Genomic DNA, 23,394 nt, shown 5'->3' on the forward strand with positions numbered 1-23,394 from the left:
GAAGCTAACATGGTTTAATTTCCTTACTCCCAATATACATATGCCCAATATGCATGCTTATTTGATATGTTCATATCAAGCATTCCGATCACATTTTCACACCTATATACGCATCATATATATCCATGAATAACTCGGGAAAATAAGAGTTAAAAGATCTATTTGTACATTTCCTCGGCCTAGTTTGATGATGTCTCGGCTTGGTTCGATCTGATAGACCAAATCGGCCATGACGAAGGTTATGTATAAATTAATTATACATTCGAAACGTAAACTTTTAAACGATAAATATGTAAATAATTCTTCTAGACGGATACGTATGGAATCTCTTATCATTTATAACGGTTTAGTCTCAGTAGCATGATTAGTACAGAGACGGGAGGGAATGTAGAAACGTGTCCGCGTCCACCTCTCTATATATGTGCAGGTGTTCCACGGATGCGTAGAAGGCAAATAATGGCACCTTATCTTACTTAAATCATTTACATCTAGGACCAAAATGCCACTGATTTTGCCAAGAATATTGGATGGGCCCTTGGCTGTTTTATTTGCATTTTATTCTTTCTAGGTTTTAAGGAGCCATTTAAACGAATTTTGAGCTAATTTTTTTTTCCTCTAAAACAGTATTGTTAGGATGTAGTCATTCTTGAAAGAACTATTGTCATTTCCTAAGGGAATATCATATTTGCACGTAATAAATCATGTAGTTTACAGTACATGGATATAATATCCAAACTTTTACTCGTGTAAGCTAGTCTGCATAAATGGGCTAATACAGCAAGCATATATATACTAGGCCACATCGTATATATAAATTAATCACTCACCAATAATTGTGGGAACCTTAATGATTAAAAGCTGATTGTGAACCATTGTGCTTTAAATAACGCATAAAGATTTGGCATGAAGAGAATATATATAGAAACTACAAAATTAATTCATATGAAACTGTTAGAGACATGATGTATCTTGCTTTTATTATTACTCAAACTTTATTGTATAGATATTTATTATTCTACTCTTGCTTAAAATGCATAAAAACACTTTGTCGCACATTTTGTTAATGGTATTTATTATATAGATAAGTTAAAATAACTATAGATGGAGACTAACCTTAATACCCTTGGATAATTTTTTGGATTAAGGTAAAACAATAAGAGTAGAACTATTTTAAAGTCTGAAGAGGTGATTTTAGGTACTTTATTTTTTATTTTCAAAAGTAATAAAATATTTTCTATTCTGTTCGCCGCTATTATGGTAAAATTAACTGAGAATTTTTTGAGGCATTAAAGTCAAATTCATGTGTTGAATGATAAATATCTGTATAATATAATAGAATGTGAATAATAATAGGAGTAAAATGTAGGAATTTTTACTAAATTACTCTCAATTTTTATAACCGAAAAGTACCGTTATCTATTGCTGGAAGTAAACTATCTTAATATGTAAAATATGTAACGCTACGGCAGCACCTAACAAATTTCTATAGTAAAATTTTCAGTTTTACTTCTTGTTATGTGCATTACTTTTGATGTCCAATAGTAGTTGCATTTCCACGTGGACATACTTTCAAAATTCAAGAATTATCCAGAAAAGATTACGTTACTCAGCAAGTTAACTATACACCAAAGAAAGAGATATAATGCACAAGATATCTAAACCAGAAAAGGATATTGTAGTATTGCTCAAGAAAAATGTAGTGGTGTTATCCTTTCTTATTATCTATATCTAATATTACCCTATTTTATGGATAAATACTAACCTAGCATGGATCCCAAAATTTCTATTAATTTCCGGCAACGATGATAAATTTTATTTTTTTGAGAGATCATTTCAAACTTCATGTTCAAGTAACGTAGCATTTATATCATATCCATATTTAAGACATCACAAATAGATGAATGGATTTTTATACATTTTGCTTCCGGGATGAGTGCAAGTGTAAAATAATCTGAGAGAATTCTAGGCTAGTTTCCATATGAAATAAAGAAGTGAACAAAAATTGTACTATCCAAAGGGGCAGTTTGATAGTTAATAGTAGAAATCGAGGACAATAGTGAGTTCTTTCTTTCTTTAGCTAAAATGATAACCATGTAGTTCTTCCTGTCATCTGCCATGCTATGTTTGTGCTACTGTAAGACAACTATTTAAAATGAGAGGAGCTGCAAGAGGATTTGGATGGATACCGGCAAACAATCTGGAATTGGTGATGGATATGATATAGTAATGGGGCATTTTTGGAGGCCTAGAGCAATATCGGGTCAGGAGTATCTGGTTGATTTTCCATCGATGAGGAAGATGGAGGAGGTTTCTCAGCTAGGGATCATAGATTTGGGGATTGCCCAAATGAATTTCTCACTATGGAGAAAGGATTCCAAGATGATTAGAAGAAGAGAGCCAATTTGGATATGTATTTCAGGTATTCCATTACATTGTTGGAACTATTTTAATTTTCTTAAAATAGATGAATCTTTTAGATTTTTGGTTATAAAATATTGCAGATATCCCAATTCAATTAGTTGTGATCGTAGAGGGTATGATTTTTGAAATTTCTTGTGAGGTAGATGGGACTGAGAAGAAATCAGAGCCTAAGAAATACCTTAACTGGATGAAAAGGATATTTGTTCAAAACATGTAACATAGTAGTTCTAAATCTTGGGAAAGTTGGGGTGAGAAAAATTCACTTCGACTAAATGTTCTGCTGGAAAAGAGGAAAAAAGAGATGGAGACAGGCCAACTATTTGGCATAATGTGCCAATGGATTCAGTGACACAAATAGATATCGAGGTGGTTGAAGACCTGAAGAATGAGACACATCCTAAAGAAGTCCTAAGGAAAGAGTCATATACAAAAGAAGAAAAGGGTAAAATAAAAATGAGAGAGGATGCAGCAGTGAACTCCCCTGAAAAGACCACTCGAGAGGATTTAATTGAGGAACTGATAGAGGACAAAAAAGTTATTATTAAAGAAAAAATGTGGAAAGGGAAGAATATTTTTATGGAACATGAGACATGGAAAAAAAATGAATCAAGATGAGGTCTCTATGAAGTTGGAGGATAAATTGGGAGGAGGATGAGATTGATGAACAAGAGAAGGCTATTGAAGAATAACAGGAATGACACATGACTGTTTATAACGAGGAAAATATTATGGAGGTGGAACCATTGCAGGCAATGCAGACTACAGGAATGAGAAAATATATAAGGAAGAAACAGAGTTCATCTCCAAAAGTGCCAACTAGAAGGAGGACGTGACAGAAAGATTCAAGAGAAAATATAAGAGATGGGGAGGACAAAGGCCTTGGAATAAGCTAAGAGAAAGAGTAATTCAGATACAGATCCTTTTACGCAATGCCTTTGCGTTTTAAAATTTTTTGATTGTGAACTAGTCTCTATAGCTAATACTTGCGGGATATATTTGGGTAACACGAATGAAGAAAGAAAATAAAATTTGAAAATTCTGAAAGCTCTTGAGAAGGAGAGAGCTAAAAAATATATAGTCTTTAAGAGATAAGATTTAACAAAAAAAAAAGAGGGTCGGGATGGTAAAACATTAGGGGTCTGTTTTGGAATGTTAAAGGTTCGAGAGGTAATGAGAAAAAAAGAAGAGTAAAGGAAATTATATATCAAGAACATTTGGACTTTGTTTGCTTGTAGGAACCTAAGAAAATGGTAATGAGTGACATAAGTCTAAAAGCTCTAGGAGGGAGTCAGATTTCATTCTGGAGATTATGTTCTGTAGTGGGCATATTTGGAGGTATGTTGATTAGGATTAATGAGGCTAATTTGGAGGTTATGGATAGTGTGAAATTTGCTCATTCTATGGCAATTCAGGTTAGTAACAGAGAAAAAATGATGGATTGGGTGGTTACTAATGTGTATGAGCCCCAAGAATAGGAAGATAAATAAATTCTCTAGGAAGAGTTGAAACTATTAATCAATGGAAAGGGGATAAATAGATAGTTGGTGGAGATTTTAATATTACCATATTCAATCTGATAGAAAAGAAAGAGTAGGTGGGAGGAGAGAGAGAGAAGAAATTAACTAGGTCATCAATGAGCTTGAGATGTAGAAGCTCAAGTTAAATGGAAGAAAATACACATGGTCAAATATGAGGGAAAATTTTGTGTTAGCTTTACTGGATAGAGTTTTTGTATCCACTGATTTGGGGATGGTGTATCCCTTATTAGTGGTCACTGCTATACTAAGGATATGCTCTGATCATATGCCTTTACTAGTAGATTCTGGGGATGAGTTTGAAGGGTTGGTGCAAAAATGGTGGAACACTCCTATGAGAGATAATACTGCAATTGAGAACTGGTCTTAGAAATTGAGAAAGTTAGACAATGTCTTAGAGTATGGAGTAAGAATATCAAAAAGAAAGATTAAGAGCAAAAGAAGATTTGGCTTGAGAGCCTCACGCTTTAGACATTGAGGAGGAGAACAAAGATTTAAATAAAGAGGAGGATGCTGTAAGAGCTGAATTGATTTTAAATCTGAATCAAACTTATAAAGAGGAGGAGCTGCTGTGGCAGCAAAGATCCTGTCAATAGTGGCTGACTGAGGGAGATATGAATACTACCTATTTTCATATGGTTGTGAATAGTAGAAGAAGAAAAAACTCAATCTAGTCTATACTGATAAATGATATGTTTGTAATATGGACGAGATAAAGGAACAAATTACGAATTAGTATCAGAAGCTTTTTGGGGTGGTGAATGATTGGAGGATCAGCATGAAAGAGGATGTTTGGGAGACCTTTAGAATTAAGAATGATGATAAAGTGAGACTGGGACAACCTTTTACTACGACTGAGGTCTCCAAGGCTGTCTTTGATATGGCTGAAAATAAGGCACTTAGCCCGAATGGTTTTTAGTATGAAGTTCTACCATAAATTCTGAGAGATGCTCAAATCCTATTTGATGAAAGTGTTCCATGATATACAGAGGGAAAAGAGGGTCTTCATAGACTAAATTATGCTATTCTCGTTATGATCCCTAAGAGAATTGGAGCAGGGAGGATTGAGGAATATAGACCTATTACTCTACTGAATTGCAGCTTTAAAATCATCACTAAATATTTGACTACCAGACCTTGCAATGTGATTGGAGAGATGGTGGATGGTTATCGAAGTGTTTTTATTAAATAAAGATATATTCTTGATAACATGGTGTGCCCCCATGAGATCATTTTGGGAGTAAAAAAAAGTAGAGGAGATGGGCTTTTGTTGAAGCTGGATAAAGTTTGTTGGCATTTTTTTGAAGATATTCTAGAATGGAGAGGATTCCCAAATAATTGGATAAGTTGGGAGATGCAAGCTGTAACAATTAGTTGGTCAGCTGTGCTACTTATTGGGGAGCTAGGTAAGTATTTTAGGTGTCGAAATGGGTTGAGACAAGGAGACCATTTATCTCCATACTTGTTTGTGCTAATTGTAGATGGTCTCAACAGAATGCTTGACTAAGCAAAACATGCTAGTCTTATTAAAGATTTAGGGGAGGATGTTAAAATAAATGATAATTATCAATTTGCAGTATGGAGATGATGCTTTGATTTTCCTACGGGTTGATGAGAAATAAGTTGAGATCCTAAAATTATCCTCTATTACATTGAAGTTGTTTCAAGGTTAAAGATTAATTTTAACAAAAGTTCTCTTATATGTCTTGGGAATAATTCTGAGAACGAAGAGAAGTTTGCTAAACTACTGAATTATAAGGTGGAAAGGCTACCAATTAAGTACCTAGGTCTTTCATTACATGACAAGAAGCTAAAGAAAGAGCGACTAGATTCCAGTAATTAAAAATGTTGAAAAAAGGCTAACATGTTGGAAGGGTAAACTCCTATCTTTGAGAGGGGGAATCACTCTTATTAAATCGGTATTAAGCTCTATACCTCTCTATTATTTATCTTTTTACAATATTCCGAAATGGGTAATTACAAAAATTGATAAATTGAAAAGGACTTTTCTATGGCATGGGACTGAGGAGGCTAAAAAGAGATATTCCCCGATCCACTAGAAAAAGGTGTATAAAAGAAAGAAATATGGGAGTCTAGGGATTACTAACATAGGTGATATGAATAAGGCTTTCTTAGCTAAATGGTGGTAGAGGCTTATAAATTCTGATAATCAATTATGGGGAGAGATGGTTATGCAAAGATATTATAAAAGACTCAAGGTGGGTGACTTTGATCTTGGTGGTTCCAACAGGGTCTCTCCTTTTAGGAGAGGGGTGGTGCAAACAAGCAAGATTTTTCAGACTCGTACAAGTTGGAGTTAAAAAATGGGAAGGATATAAAATTTTGGAAAGATCTTTGGTGTAGTGATTGCAACTTAGCGATCAAGTTCCCTAGATTGTTTGAAATTGCTTGGATTGAATCAATTAGAGTGCAGGAGGTTTGGAATGGGTCTAGTTGGAATCTAAATTTTAGGAGAAATCTCACTAAGCATCTGAATAGTGAGGAGCAAGAGTTTAGAAATTTGGTGGAGAATAGTGGGGTATCTTTTTCTAAAGGAAAAGATAGAATTAAATGGAGACTTGCGAGCAATAAAATTTATACAGTGAAATCTTTGCGTCGATTTCTAAATAATGATGGGATCATAACTCGGCACCTTCAGATGATTTCAAAATTGAAAATCCCTTTAAACGTTAGAGCTTTTCTTTGGCTTATGTGTCAAAATAGGATTTTGACAAAAAATAATCTACACAAAAGATGTTGGAATAGAGCTATTAGATGTATGATTTGTGCTAAAGAGGAGTCTGTGGACCACCTTTTTGTGAGATGTAGCTATGTTTAGAAGCTAATGAGGAAGGTGCTGACTACTGTTTAACCAATATTCCTAAGCATGCTAAGGATTGGTGTTTTAATACCAAGTTGATTCATAAAAAAGAGCTAAGGAAGTGATTGCTTATTTGGTCGCGGCCCTTATCGGGAGTGTCTAGTTGGAAAGGAATAATAGAGTTTTTAAAAATAAAGTTAAATCTTAGGAAGATATCCATCATTGAATAATTTCTTTATTCTATTGTTGCGCAGGCTTATAAGGAGAGGAAGCGGTGAAGAAGACTGTTATGAACCGGATTTCTAGGTATAGGATGGAGGTGATGATGGAGTGGAGGTAGAGTAATTGATGGAGGTGGCTCGGCAATAGATGATGGTGGTAGTGGTTTGCGAATGCGGATGCGATAGATGGTTAAAGGCTATGATTAGCCTACAACTATAGTAAAAACCGTACAGAAGGTATAGACGGTTAAGATAAAGATACGAAAAGGGAGAACTAGGCATGCCCTACTGTAATGCCCCCGCCCGGTACGGGCACGTGCACGCCCACACACCCACACGACATGCACGGCGCACGCGACAGATCGGACGGGGCCCGTTACACACAGATACTCTCATGTACACATATAATTATGACATCATCAAATAAAACCTGCTAACCTATCCATGATCACATAATTCATCACCAAATAAATCATACTATTAACCAAATAAACCGGTTAACATATGAATATCTCAGTCCATAATAATATACATTAGACCACTATATAATCTGGCAAGACCCATACAGGCCACAACAAACCATCAAGATACAACTAAAATAACTAATACAAGAGTACACTATGATTCGACCTGTAATATCTAAGTCATCGTCTAATACAAAATAGTACAAATATCAAATACTAGTACAACTCAATATATGGTTAAACTATCATCTATACCGTCTCGCATCTATAGCTCACCTCATCATCGTTCTAAAATATATTCTCAAGATATCTCAAGTCGCTATCACATACCACATATCTGAGAGAGTTAGAAAAGAAATAAAGAGAGTCATGAGCAAAAGGCTCAGTGAATAGATTCCCTGAATTAGTGATGCCAAACATAAGAGTAAATCATGTACTGAATAATATAAATTAGGAAGTAGCATGATGCCATGTATGAACATGTATATATATATCCTCAATGACATATATATGAATGAAATCAATTCTCATTAATGAGCATATTATATCCTCAACTAAAAATATATCACATGATGAAATTACCATATAACATCACCGAATATAACGACATATCATGTATAACAATTATGATCCAATGAAAATAGTCACATCAATGATGATGCATGATGCATGCCAACCACTAAATAATCATATATGTCAGAGCTAGATATAATCCACATATCTCTCACTATCATAATCAACCGTCTCAACTCTGAATATCATCCACCATGTTGGACTACGGTACTCGGCCCCAAACTCGATACACATCATGTCACAAGCTCAGAACATACCCTGTCATACACTAAGAGTATCTCTGCATATGAATCATATCCTGCCATACGCTAAGGGTATCTTTGTAGATAAATCATACCTTGCCATATGCTAAGGGTATTTCAGAAGAAAGTAATCATACCCTGCCATACGCTAAGGGTATATCAATGATAGTTGTACCATGTCATACGCTAAGAGTACAACCATCAGCCATCACCATACTTTGCTATATGCTAAGAGTATGTCCAGTACCAGTCCGGACCAGATACCGTTCCAGCCACCACATCATATCACATCACATCACATACATATGTACTTTTATAATTTCCTATGTATGATAAATCATATGCGTATATATCTAGTACGACAACAGATCATGCAACTTAGGAATTTAGGTGGTAAAGAAGCCAAGAGAAAAATGATGCAATGCCGACTCTAACCATGTATCTAACACGTATACTTTTACTAGTCTATCACATGCATACTCATGATAGAGATCATCCCGATATAAAAACCATAATAGTATAATCATCTCTATATATCACCAATGTACTCATATCTCATATCAGCCTAATCAAATGTATGATAAAATATGTTTAACTGAAATCATCTCTAGATAAAATTATATAATAATGCTGGAGGCCAAAACATGCGTGTACATAAGATATAATATATCCTAATTTGATAAAGGCGTCTAGGAGATAAGACTACTCACAATTTGATCAGAAGACACAAACCACGCATCTCTCACGTCCGTCAGATAATCGAGTGACACTCATCGCTAGCAAGGTTCACAGGGTCTCAAATAAAGAGGTTCGGGATCTTAAAATATTCAAGTAATATTAATTAGTCGTTTCTCCAATTAAAATTAGTTCAAATAGAATATAAATGTTTATTTGGTTTAAAAACACTTCTTTTACTTTGCACATAACTAAATTCACATTATAGGTACGATTCAAATATTATGACATACTATTATTATAAAATGCTAGTTATAATATACGGAGAAAGGTTCGTTTCTTTTTATTTAATATTCTAAATATATAATTATAAAGTAAAAGCTAAACAATTATAAATGGGATATAAGTATAGATAAGATCTATTTATAATAAATTTATATTTCTTAGTCTATTTTAATTAATTAGAAGTTATATAGTATTTACTTAATTATATAAAATAATTAATTAATTAATAAGACTAGTATCTTATTCTACACACAATAGTATATAATAAATTGTTAAGATTACTTAAATTGCATATATTATGAATATCAGTACATAAATCTAATAATTATAATTTACAACACTATCTATTAATCTAATAAGAATATAAATACATAGTTACATCAAAATAAGTATTATCTATATTTATGCATACTATTTTATAACCTAGTTAATCATCAATTATACTAATTATAATTAATAATCATCATGTCGAAGAATATATATTATTATTAAAATAATTAATGTCTAAATAATTTATCTATATTAATTAAGGAAGTAATACCTAATTAAATAAATAAATGAATATAAAATAAAGTAAAAATAATAAAACAATGTCACTAGTGCTGGGCTCGACCCAGTATTGCTTGCTACAATGTTGGGCCGAGCCCGGCACTGTGCAGAAAAGAAAGGAGTAGAAACAGAGGAGGAAGAAGAAAAAGAAAGAAAGCAAAAGAAGGAGAAGGAGAAGAAGAAGGAGAAGAAGAAGAAGAAGAAGAAGAAGAAGAAGAAGAGAGGAGAAGAAGAAGAAGAAGAAGAAGAAGAAGAAGAAGAGAGAAAGGGGAGCTGAGGGAAAGAAAGGAGAAAGGAAGAAGAAATAAGAAATAAGAAGAAAGAAGAAAGAAGAAGAAGAAGAAGAAGAAGAAGAAGAGAAGAGGAAGGGAAGAAAGAGAGGAGGTGAGGGAGGAGCTTGCAGACCCGGGCTGGCGGGGAGGGCGCCGGTCACTGCTGGCCAGCTAGCAGCCGGCCTCTCGTCGGCAGCTCGGCTTCGACGAGCCCGAGCTCGAACGAGAGAGAGAGAGAGAGAGAGAGAGAGAGAGAGAGAGAGAGAGAGAGAGAGAGGCAGAGAGAGGGAAGAAGAGTTTCTTATCGGCGACGGCGGCTTCGGGAAGGTGGCGGCGGGCCGACATTGGCAACGAGGAGTGCGAAAGAAGGTCGAGAGAGAGTGGAGTGAGAGAGAGACGGAGAGAGATAGATAGATAAAGAGAGAGAGAGGAGGCGGAGGAGGGGGGTTGCGGCGGCGCTGGGGCCTGCCGCGGCCAACTGGCCGCAGCTCGTTGGCTGTGGCAGCGACAGCGGGCGCGTGGCGGCCCCACCACACAAGCTGCATGCACAGCTTGCATGGGCACGAGGCCGGCCACAGTGTGGCCGGTCGCGTCGTGCCCAATTTTAATTTTTAATTTTTTGGGTTTGGGTTGTTACACCTACGGGACAATGGGTTCGACGGTAGAGGGATATTAAAAGCTAGACGAGACCGTGCCAACGAAAGAGGTGCCACTGGTTGGTAAAGCAGAAGGAGGGAGATGTAGAGGTCGACGATCTAGTTGAGAGAGATGCCAGGGCAAAAGCAATCTTTCATTCCAAGCATGCCTAAGATACAAGCCATAAGACCTTATTTATAGAGATTAAATCAAAAAATCTAAAACAAATTTAACTAAACTAGTCTTCCTTATCTTCTCGGATTAACCCTTTGTTTTGCTATAGATAGATTTCGAATCTAGAGAAGTTGTGAATACCATAGTTGTAGATCTGGAGGTTGGCAATCTTATCTAACTAGTTTGATATTATTCGGATATCCGTAGTATATTATACGAATATTTTTTAAAAATTGCACAGAGCTAGATTTAGCTAATTAAATAAAATCCTAACATACTAAGACTTTGACTAAACACATGAGAATAATAAATAAGATAACTATACTTGATCTATTAAGCCTAATATCTTTCAAGGTGATCCGATCTAGTCCGAATTACATCAAAGGCTAAGAAGATGGTTCAGATCGTAGACATTCAAGACTGATGCAGGAGCTATGAACTTGTTTTGTTCTTATAATTACTGAAGAAAGTTTTAGATGTTATGCCTATCTCAAATATGTTATGCTATTTGGGTTTATGTTGGATGTGTAGTTTCCTATCTTTTTTACCCTCTGGATAGAGTTTTGTTGTCTGTGGTGATAATTGAATGTTGTCGAGGGGATATACTGTGTTGGTGTTTGGTTTGGACTTTAGTTCAACCAAACTCATCTTGATGCTGTTTTTATTTTGTTTCAATAAAACAGGGTAGTTGCTGCCTTTTGTCAAAAATTAAATGCTAACCATGACAAGTCAAACTAAGACACAAACTAACTCTTATTCTTGGTTCATGTACTTTAGCTTTCTTAGATTGAAAAGAAAGTATGCATTCTATTCTTCTGGATTGCCTAGCGCCTCCAGGCTCCTCTCCTCTCCTGGGATATCTTTCTTCTAGTCATCGTCTCCTTTCTTCTCCCAGACTTCTAGCTGGTTGTCCCATTTTACTCCATTTCCTTTTTTTTAGTCTAAAAACCTTTACTCTCTTTGTTTATTGTTCTTTTCCTTTCCTTTCTTTTTTTTATTTCCTTTCCTTTTTTTACTACCATAAAAGCTGAGAATGAACTATAACACCCGCGACCAAATACACATGCCCATTACATGAGTACAACCCATGTGATTTCCACGTGACCATTAACTTAGGGGCTATTTGGTTTCTTATATTAAGAAATACATGTTTCTTTAAATATTGTATACAGAGAAATAAATGGATTGTTTGGTTAATTGTATTTTATAATGCTGTATTTATTAAATACATATTTGGTTTGCTGTATTTTATAATAATGTATTTGGTAGACTAATGTTTGATTAGTTGTATTTCATAATACTATTTGACATTATAATTATAAAAAAAATTTATGAATTTTCTATGTCTAAGAATGTAGAATACATTTTACTTCAAAAATAAATAAAATTGCAAGATAAAATAGCTATAAATTGTTTTGGAGATTTGAAACTCTATTGGCATGAGTCATTAAACATAGCAAAACATTGATTCAAATAAAATTATCTTAAAATAAGCAACTTTCTAATAAATAAATAAAAAACCTCCCCATAGTTGAAGAATGTAGATTCTTACAACTCATGCCCTGTGCTGAATAAAATATATTATGTATTAATATAATATGACAAGTATTAACATAAAGATGCAGTCTCAAGAACAAAGTCTAACACTTGAAAATAACTAAAAATGCTATTTTACTTGAAGCGATCAGCTTCAATGTCCTTAATATAAAATATATATTTATCAAGCCATAACTTCCTATGTTTCACCGACTTCGTTAAAAAACCTCTAGCTTGTGTATCCTTTTCAAGCAAATAGTCATAGACAGATGCCAAATCTTCATAGTTATACCCTTCTTGTTCTAACTTCATTACTTCAATGTAAAGAACATCAGCAAAATGCCTTGATTTTGAGCTATTAAGAGCCATAGCAACTTTTGCAATTTGAGTTGCAACATTTTCTATTACCTCTATTTCAGCATCTCTAGATCTCTTCAAATTCTTACCCTTTCCGAAGGAGTTGGATTATATTGGTTCATTTCTAATGCTAGATGATTCTTCATCATAATCTTCACTAGGCCTTGAATGACATCCAATAGGTTCATCATTAATTGGAATACTACTGCTTCCCAATTCTCCACCAAGTGGATCTGTTAATTGCTTAGCAAAATAGCCTGTGACATAATTATTGTCACAAACAATAGCTAACAAGTCATAATTTTCAATAGGCTTGTTGATAAAAGGCTCATCTTTACTGTCTGCCTGCACATTAAGATATTTCATTATAAACAGAAGCATCATAAAGAAATAATAAATTTTAAAGTTGATAATTTGTATAAATACCTGTACATATGTTTCATACTCTTCTTTTCCCATAACTATTTTTTTCTCCTTCTCATCCCATCCTACACCACTTAACTCACCAAATGCCTTAAATGGTATCGAATGTTGCTTTCCGTCATAGGCTTATCAAATTTCAGGCGTATTTCTTTTGCTGCAGCTATAATTGCAGTAGTTTTAAATCCAATCTCATGTTTTAGGCCATCTTTAGCTTGAGTGGCCATGAAGTTAAGAAAAAAAAATGGTTCATGCTAGAAGTCCAATGCAGATTGTGTGGGACTTTCTTAGAACTATCATTTGACTGCATATCAAAATTCATGATCTACACAAAGAAAGAAATAAGAGACTGCAAGAAGAATAACCATAAGAGATTAATAAGAATAAAATTTTCTCATAGACATACATATGATTAAAAAAAAGAGACTAATAAACAATACAAACATGAGAATTGTAAAAAGATTCACATGAAAGAAATAAAAGAATACAATTATTCTAAGTCATAAAAATATAAACATTCACATGAAAGAAGTAAAAAAGAACAAACAACTTAGTTCATAGTAAATCAAAGATGTTCAGAGATACAATCTACATATTTGTCTCTCTTCTATTTGCTCTATTCATCCACATCTCATGAGCCATTTTATCTCTCAATTCAATCCACTCACGTGTTACCTCCATTTGCTCTCTTTGTGTTTGAGTCTGCGAGGTTGATATAGGAATCCATTGTTCTTCACTAAAAATTAAATGGTCACCACCATCCATTATTATGAAATTATGAAGAATACAACATGCTAATACAATGTCAACTTGTGCTCGAAATGGGTAATATGGTCTAGATGTCAAAATCTTGAAATGATTCTTCAAAGACTCGAATGCACGCTCAATTGATGTGCGAGCAGATGAATGCAAATAATTAAATAATTCTCTAGGATTGGAAGGTGTTTGAGAACCCCAGTCTTTTAGATGATACCGCACACCACGGTATGGAGCAAGGAATCCACATTTAGTAGCATAGCCAGCATTACACAAGTAATATTTTCCTATATTAGAATAAAAATATAAATTAATTATACATAACATATAATATAAAAATAGTAAGTTGCTTTGTTCAAAAAGTACCTGAAGGTACTTTCAGGCCATTCGGCCTGCCTAATGCATCTTGTCCCAGCAAGAACATAACTGAATTTTAAACTAAAGTCTAATGCCGCAAGAACATTTTGTGTCGGGAAACCCTTTCTTCCTCAAAATTGTGCAACCATGCTTGTAGGTACAGATGCATGTATATGTGTTCCATCTATTGCTCCTATGCAATCCTGGTATATACGTGACATCATGATTAAATAGTTTAACAACATTATATATGTATAAATTTGTACTCAAATATTTGATATACCTTAAAGAATGGCATATATTTTGGTCGATCAGCAATATATGACTGAATTGTGAGAGGTGGAGGTGTCACATAATCCTGACGTAGCTCACCGATGGCAACTAAAACCGCATTAAAGTATCTATTTACAGTTTCACCAGATCAGATAAAATTGTGCCTAATAACCCTGTTACGAACATTGTGCCCAATAATATATAGGAACATAAACACCTGCTCCTCAATCGAGATATTGTTGGAATCCCTCAAGAGAGATTTCCTTCTTAAAGTTTTGCACAAATTAAAGAAGGTAGACCTCTTTAATCGTATCATATCTATACTTACTTCAACTGTACTATATAAAAGTCTATTGATATAATTCTCTCTCTCTCCACTTGTCGATATATAATAGGTTTCTTATTTAGTCGACGTTTTTTTCTAAAGCACAAAAGAGAAACAAATCCAACTGCCATCACACTAAAAGATATAGCTTGCATCTGCTCAATAGTATCTTCTTTGTCCATCTATAAATAACCTAAAGATTAAAAATTTGAATAAGCATATTAGAAATATAAATATCAGAAATACATGAAAGTAACTTACGAAGTAGATCTACAAATCTACATGTATATGTATATAGCCTATTAGAAATGAAAAAAGATAAGCATAGTTTGCTTCATATATATAGTTTCAACAATTCCATGTGCTATTTGAAGGAAGATTGCCATCACCAACATCTGCGCACTGTGGTCACCAAATAATATATGGGATCCTAGTGTACTTCATGTAAAGAAAATAGTTGATATTAGCCCTGAAGTTACGGGGCTTAATAAGAGGATTGACAATTCTATAGGTGGTGAGAAGAGAGTACTGTCATAAGATCATAGAGATGAATTTTGTAGTGTTCAGGGAGTTCACAGTGTACATATATGAGATGTAATTTGAGGAAAAATTTGCTATTTATAAAGGAAAATAAGAGTAGGTACTAATGTCTCAAAGAGAAAAAAAATTACAAGACAAACTCAAAATAATTTGTTTTGTCTATGTAATGAGTACTTAACATAGCACAAGGAGCATGTTGAAGATCTATATAAGGATGTGCATGTAGATTATGATTAGTATAGTTAAAACAATCACTTCAAGAGCTCATTCTCTAGAATTATTCTTGGGCAAAGTCATTCACCACTAATGCCTTCTAGAAAAATAGTTGGCATGCAGTAACCTAACATGACCCAACTCATTCAATACATGATTATAATCTACATATCCTACCATTCAACAACCACTCCGAAATCTTAAATCTTAAAAGAAGTTAGAGAATAACTAACAAATAATGATAAACATATGATACATTCAAATTCTAACCAACAAATAATCTTGAATCGTGCTAATTATAGCCTTCTGTCCTTCATTTTCAGTTTCAATGGTGAGCTCATTTCTTAGAGCTCACTAGAAGATGATATAAACTAAATTGGTTTATAGGTAGACCTAATTCAAGCAGAGAAATTCTCAGACTTGTCAGTGTTGTTCACGGACCTGTTAATGTTCCTCACATTTAAGTCTGTAATAGGTAAAAAGAGCATGCATAGTATTTAAATCAATTAGGCTATACAGATAAAGATGATGATGAAAGATTTGGAAAGATACGGATACTAGAAGTTGAGAGCCACAATAAAGATGGGCAATGCACATCCTTTTACCCATGATATATAAGCATTTGTGTGGTATTAGTAGTAATTATTTGGTGCATAGAAAGAAGTAACTATTTCTTCTTTTCTTTCCATCGTATACACTTCTTTTCCTTTTGCTGTTCAGAAAAGTTTAGGAATATTCTTCTCAAACCAGTAATCCATGGTAATTCTCTTATCATGGATTACTAATCAAGAAAATGAAATGAACTATCATGATCTGGAATAAATCTGTATGCAGGGCAAAGATATGCATATGTTATATATGCTATTAGATTTCCTCTGAGATGTTTGCCGAGTATGAATTGTACTGAATCTAGGAATCTGTAAGATGTGAAAATTGGAAAGCTTCAGAAGAGTAAAATAATCGCATGACAACATTAAACCATATTTAAGATATTTTGTAAGTTAACAACAGCAGAAATAGATAATGATTTAAATTAGAAATATGAGTAATATAACAATTTATGCTCTATATCTTCTATACGTTAATAATCTCTGCCTCATGTGAACAAATAGGCATAAAATTGCAAGAAAAAAAATATTATAAGACAACATAATAAATAAATTGCTAAATTTCAGTTCTGCATCTGTTGGGAGGAAATTTTCCATTCTATCTATAGTTGGAGTTGGAGGTGTTTTGTTAGGTGCTGTATGAAAGTTTAAAGCCTTATGAAAACCATACCATCGATAATCTTGATTTGCTTCAACGGGAGATTTTAAAAAGTCTGAAGTCAAAAAAAAAGTCCTGCTTGTGTTGGATGATATCTGGAATGATGATGATAGAGAAAGTTGGGATAAATAACTAGCACCTTTCAGTTCAGTAGAGGGTGGAAGCATGATCTTATTAACAACATGAATGGAAAAGGTTGCAAAGATGATGATGGGTACCAATGGAACCTATATTCTTGAGGGGTTTGAGTAAAGAAAATTACTGGGATTTCTTTAAGAACTGTGCATTTGGTGAAGAGGACCCCAAGAATTATAACAAACTGCAAGACATTGGAAAGAAAATTGTAGAAAAGTTAAAGGAAAGAAAGAAAAATCCAAATACCCAAAACCCTTTCTTCTCTTTAATCAAACAAAATCCCACTGCTCACCATCACCATCACCACTACCACCAAGCCTACTGCTCTACACCACCACCACCAAACCTTCTTTGTATTTAATCAAACAAAAACCCAACTCTAAAGAGAGCCTAAAATGGTCTTGAAAGGGATGTGATGAGAAAGAGGAGAAAGAGCCAGTAATAGAGAAGAAGAGGAGACAAATAGAACTGTATGGAAGAAGTAAACAAAAAGTACCTCAATGATGTGCTGACGTGCAACGAAGAAGATCAGGCAAGCAGGTCTGCGATGCGACGATGGTGGAGAGGAGATGATGATAGAAATGAAAGGAGAGATGAGTTTGGGTTGGGATTTTAGATGAGTCGGGATTAGTTTGAAACGGCTAGTATTGGGATTAGGTTATGCATGAAGTGGGCTAGAGTAGATGCAGTCTTTTGACATCCATTTTGATCAACTGGATGTCAAAATACTGCATCTAGGTCTAATTAGGTATTTTAAAATGCTGCATCCATGCACCAAACCAAACAAAGATTTTTAGATTTTTAGATTATTAATACAGCACCTCGAAAAGCAGCTAACCAAACACCTCCTTAGTGTTTTTACATAATATACCAATTAAAAATCTAATATTTTTATAAATAATATAAGCAATAGAAGCCCAAAGCACCATAGGTCATATAACAAGCTCTAAAATACATATTCATATAACTAGTATAAATATCCGTGCGGGGACTATAGTCCATCTAACTTTATTTTACAACAATAAAATAAATAAAATAAATCTTCGCTAGATCCTCCACGAACCCATACTCATCTACTAATTTTTACTAAAGGGTGGTGAGGATAAGCAAATATCCACTCTTACAGTTTAAAAATAGTGTAAATAAAAATACAACAATAGGGTAAATATAAATATGCCCATCAATGATTACAATCAATACATCAATACCACGTACTCATCATATTATATTTAATATGCACATATATTAGTAGTCTATAACATGACATATATCAATTCAGACTATCGTATTCTTAAACTCAAGCTCACACCGAGTTCCGCCCACAGGTCATGTCAACATTATGTAATATGATATGCGTCATTTTATACTATCAAGTCTTTAATTTAGGCTCATGCAAAGCCACGTCCTTAGGCCACATCAACACTAACACCCGACTTTACAAACACTTCCAAGGGAAGTAGACTCTAGCAATAAAATAGTTTTTCCATCAACTTGAAGAGTTTGACCTAGCATTCACTTTCTAACTTAAATACCCTGAAGAGTTTGACTCTCATCGATCAATTATGAATCGCTTATCTTTCAGCAAAACGGTTGCCTGATTATCTAGGATCAATAGACTATAATCTCAAGATGAGTTCTAATATATAAATATACTAATATCCCCATCCTCTTACTTTAGCTGGGATGCATAAGTCACTCCCTTCATGGTAGTGCATATGTGCTAGTAACATAATATCATACATCACAAATAATAATAGAATAGACATCTTTATCATGTATTACATACTATCATACATAATCATGCCCAAAGATATGTATAGTATTATGATAAGTATAATTATGTCGTGTAGTAAGTAAAGCTAACATGAACTACTTGCATTAATAATAGTAAATAAATATATGTACATGCATGATATGGATGCGATGATGCCATAAAGTAAATATATCATTCTCTGTACTATTTCTAGACTACCGAAGTTTTACTTACCAAACATCGCTTCTTGGTTTACTAGTTCCAACTATTCCATAGGATCATCCTTGCATAGTATTGAGTCTACCTCGATAATAAACGTAATAAAAAATATAAGCATAATTTATCTACCACTAATTAATTAAATACTCCTACTGACAATCGTTACAGGTTTGGAAAGATTCATCTAGGAATCCTTACACTTAATAATCAGGTAATGTTAGTATATTAATTATGACGGTCTGACACATTATTAAGAGTTCTTAATATAATTATCATCATATTTACCCTTCCACCAATTATGTTGATTTAAAGCAAATAAAACAAAGACAATAATTAATTAACATGCTTTATGAATATTAAAGCACGCTTAGTATTATATCTTAGGAAAATAATATTTTAGATTGATATCTTACCTCTCTATTGCACAATGAATTGCAATAGCTATTATCGCTTTGGATAGTGTAACGCCCCGCCCGGCACTAAGATGTGCACGCCCACGCACCCACATGGTATGCGGGGTGCACGCGACAAGACGAACGACAATGTTAGATATAGATACAAACATTTACTCATATAATTCATCTAAAGATAAATCATACTATCATTCAAATAAATATGTTAATATATTAGTATCCAAATCCACAATAATTATACTAGATCACTATATAATCTGGGCAGGCCTCACACGGCCACGATAAATATCAAGATATAACTAATACAATTAATACAATACCGTACAATCTATACAATATTTTCTACTATACAAACCATAGTCTAATATAGTGGAAGACAAAAATATACAACATCAGTATAGCTCAATTTCTACATAAGTTATATACCATCTCACATCTAGCTCATCTTTTATCTTCTTTCTAAAATATCTCTTCAGAATATCTCAAATCGTAATCAGGAATCACATATCTAGGAGTTTAGAAAAGAAAATAAAATGAGTCATGAGTTAAATGCTTAGTGAATAGACTTTACTCTGAATTAGTGATGTAAGAGAGTAAATCATGTACTGAATAATATGAATAAAACAAAAGCATTATATCATGAATGAGTATATAAATGTGTTATCAATAATATATCAATGGATAGTGGATATCATGTAATGACCGATCAAGTATATAATTCTCGTCAATACATAAATGACTAGTCATACCATCATCATAACTCTTTCAAATATAACATATTTGATGTATGCTGACCATAACCACATTATAATATCGAACAAAACCATGATGTGAACCGGGTTAGATCAGGTCACATTGAGGGGATATTGGGCTTAATGGGTTGAGTATATTTATCATATCTAATTTTATAGTTTAGTTAGAGTCTCAGTAGGTTAGAAGTTTATTTAATTAGCTAATTCTAATTCTGCACAATTTTAGAAAAATATTCAGAAGGTATTCTTCAGGTATTTGAATATTATGAAACTATATGAAAAAGATTGGCAGATACTAAATCTACAACCTTTGTATTCAAGGTTTCTCAAGATTCGAACTCTATATGCAGCGAAACAAAGGACTAATCCGAGATAGATAAGGAAGATTAGTTTAGTTAAGTTGTTTATGACTCTTTAGATTTAATCTCTATAAATAAAACCTTATGGCTTATTTCTTAGGTATGCATGAATGAAAGATTAATTATTTTTTGTCCTTGCATCCTAATATCTCCGCTCTCAACTTAGCAGTCGGCCTCAATCTACCTCCTCCCTCTTTACCAACCAATGTCGTCTCTCCTATCGAAACGGTATTATCTAGCTTCTAATCTTCCTCATCGACCAATCCCCCTAGTCTTGTAGAGCAGGCCTACTTTTTCTCCTTCTCCTATGAACAATCAACCTACCTAACCACCACCATCATCATCCACCATTGACACCTTCTCCATTATCATCTACAAGCATATCCACACCTGCCACCTGCACCACTGTTGGTTTGTTGTCCAGATTATATCTTGATATCAACCAAATCTGATAATGGTCTAAATATCAAAAACCTAGATCTGGAAATTACGAAACTATTCCAATTAGTTTCATAATTTTTTAGCATTTAGAAAATATTTGGTAAATATTCTTCCTCAACTATACAAAACTATCCTTGATTTGGATCAACCCCAAGTCAGTTTATATCAAATCACAATGAAGCATAATGACCAATCAAATACCATGTATATCATGTGATAATAAAATCATATGCATTTTTTAATATCTTAATCATTAATGTCATCTCTGAATAACATCATCATACTAGACTATTATGCACATTCAACATCCAGAACCTAGTCTCACAATCCAACCCGAAGGCTTAGATCATATCTTGCCAACCCGTTAAAGGTATCTCAATTATAATCATAACTGTCAACCATTAAGGGCATCAATATCATCTAGACCCGAGCACCTAATAAGTTGATAGAAATTATATGAGGATAACTCGCCACATATGCATTAGCAAACGACATGTGTCTAAATCACGCAGACTATTGACTTTGGACGTAAGGCTACAAGATTATAAATATATCAAGTGATCGATCATCCACCAAGAGCGTCCTAACCCTCACGCTTGCTCGGGTATCCTCACGCTTTCTATCAACTACCCTATCAATCAAATTTTATATTTTCTTTCTAAATGACAAATCATATGCATTTATCTAGTACTATAACAAATTATGCAACTCACAAATTTAGGTGATAAGAAAGTCAAAAGGAGTATGTACAATGCAGTCTCCAATCATATATCTGTCATATGTATCATGTTACAAATCAACTCGACATAGAATATAGATAATATGTTCATCTCTAATCATCTCTATGTATTATCTGTATACTCATATCTAAAATTAGTTTAACCAAACGAATGAAAAAAATATGCTCAATTGTAATCATTTTCTCTAGGATCATATAATTATTTTGGAGGTCGAAATAAAATTTGTACATATAAGTATAATATATCTTAAAATGGGAAAGCTCCCTAGGTGGTAAGACTACTTATAGTCTGATTAGAAGACACAAACCATATATTCCTCATATTTGTTAACCAAACATTAATTAATTGCTAGCAAGGTCCATGAGGTTTCAAATAAGGAGTTCGAGATTTGAAAATGTTTAGGTAGTATGAAATTAGTAATTTATCCAATTAGAATCCATTTGAGTAAGATATGAGGATGAGGATTTGTTAAGTTTAGAATCGCTCCTTGTTATTTTTATTAAATAAGTAGATTTACAATATAGATACAATTTTAATATTATAAATATACTATTATTATAAAATGGTAGTTATGATATAAGAAGAAAATTTGTTCATTTTAGATAAAAATAGTCTAAGTATAATTATAAAATAAGAATAAAAGGATAAATAAAATATAATTATAGATGATATATAATTATAGTTAATTTTGTGATTCTTTATCGTGGCTGATGATGGAAGAGGAGGTCGCCGAGCTGGGTTAGCAGCGGAAGTGGTGTCGGTGCCAGGTAATAAGGGAGGTGGCGGTGTGGCTGGGCTAAGAAATGGGTCTCCAAACTACTAGGGTATGATTATGAGTTGTAGTACAAAAAGGAGGCGAAGAACAAGGCAGCAGATGCACTATCTCGACAACCCACACTAGCGGAGTTAGCGGCCATATCAATGCCAAGTTTTTCATTCCTCGAGGACCTTCGGAGAGTAGGTACAACTAACCTAGAGATATTGAGGTTGATGCAGGAATTGGTGGACAGCACAGTGAGCCACCCCGAGCTTGAGAGCCACGAAGGATTACTATTGGCTAAAGAGCGCATCCAGGTGCTAGCAGATGATGGGTTGCGCATGAGGGTGATATGATCTGGGTGAGCTGGGTCAGTCTAGAAGATGGGTCTTAGGCCAAGTTGGTCCACTCAATGGGTATTAAGCTGGGCTCAATATAGTTATCCACTCTATTTGCTTATTTACTTATTGTATTTGTTTTAGTTTAGTCCCACATTGGGCAATGGGCTAAACTTACTTGTATCTATCTCCTATAAATAGGAGGGCTGATCTTTACTTGAGGATCATGGATGAATTATTATAAAACTTCTGGATTGAGCCCACTTCTCTCCTTTCTATCAGTCTAGGACTTGACTCATCATGGTTATGTCCCTCTCCCCTGTATTCAACTAGTCGTTCCCTCTCGACCCTAAGAGCCGACTCCCTACTCCCACATCTTCTTTGTCTTGCGCAGCACCCCGATCTAGCCCACACCATCTCATTCACCTCCTCCACGTCCTAAGGTCTTCCCCACCCCCATAGGCCTTCCACCATCCATCGATGACCTTCATCCCGTCGATCCATAGGTTCCATCTTTCTCATCCATCTCGCAACCATCTGACCTTCGGTCAATATTTGCACCATAATTCTTGATCT

The 23,394-nt window shown here is 34.1% G+C and overlaps 1 long non-coding RNA gene across 2 annotated transcripts; it reads right to left on the reverse strand.

The window, feature by feature from the left end:
* Positions 1-12,433: 12,433 nt before the first annotated feature.
* On the reverse strand, positions 12,434-17,727 carry LOC140785206 (uncharacterized). 2 transcript variants are annotated; one of them, XR_012108405.1, is made up of 3 exons: positions 16,924-17,727; positions 13,188-13,506; positions 12,434-13,106 (listed from the first exon to the last, which is right to left on the reverse strand). It is a non-coding gene; the product is annotated as an uncharacterized lncRNA (long non-coding RNA). The 2 variants fall into 2 exon arrangements; XR_012108404.1 differs by having other exon boundaries at positions 13,188-13,530.
* Positions 17,728-23,394: the final 5,667 nt, after the last annotated feature.

Source organism: Typha latifolia, chromosome 3, assembly GCF_019914945.1.
Source record: "Typha latifolia isolate L0001 chromosome 3, TyphaL0001v2, whole genome shotgun sequence".
NCBI lineage: Eukaryota > Viridiplantae > Streptophyta > Magnoliopsida > Poales > Typhaceae > Typha > Typha latifolia.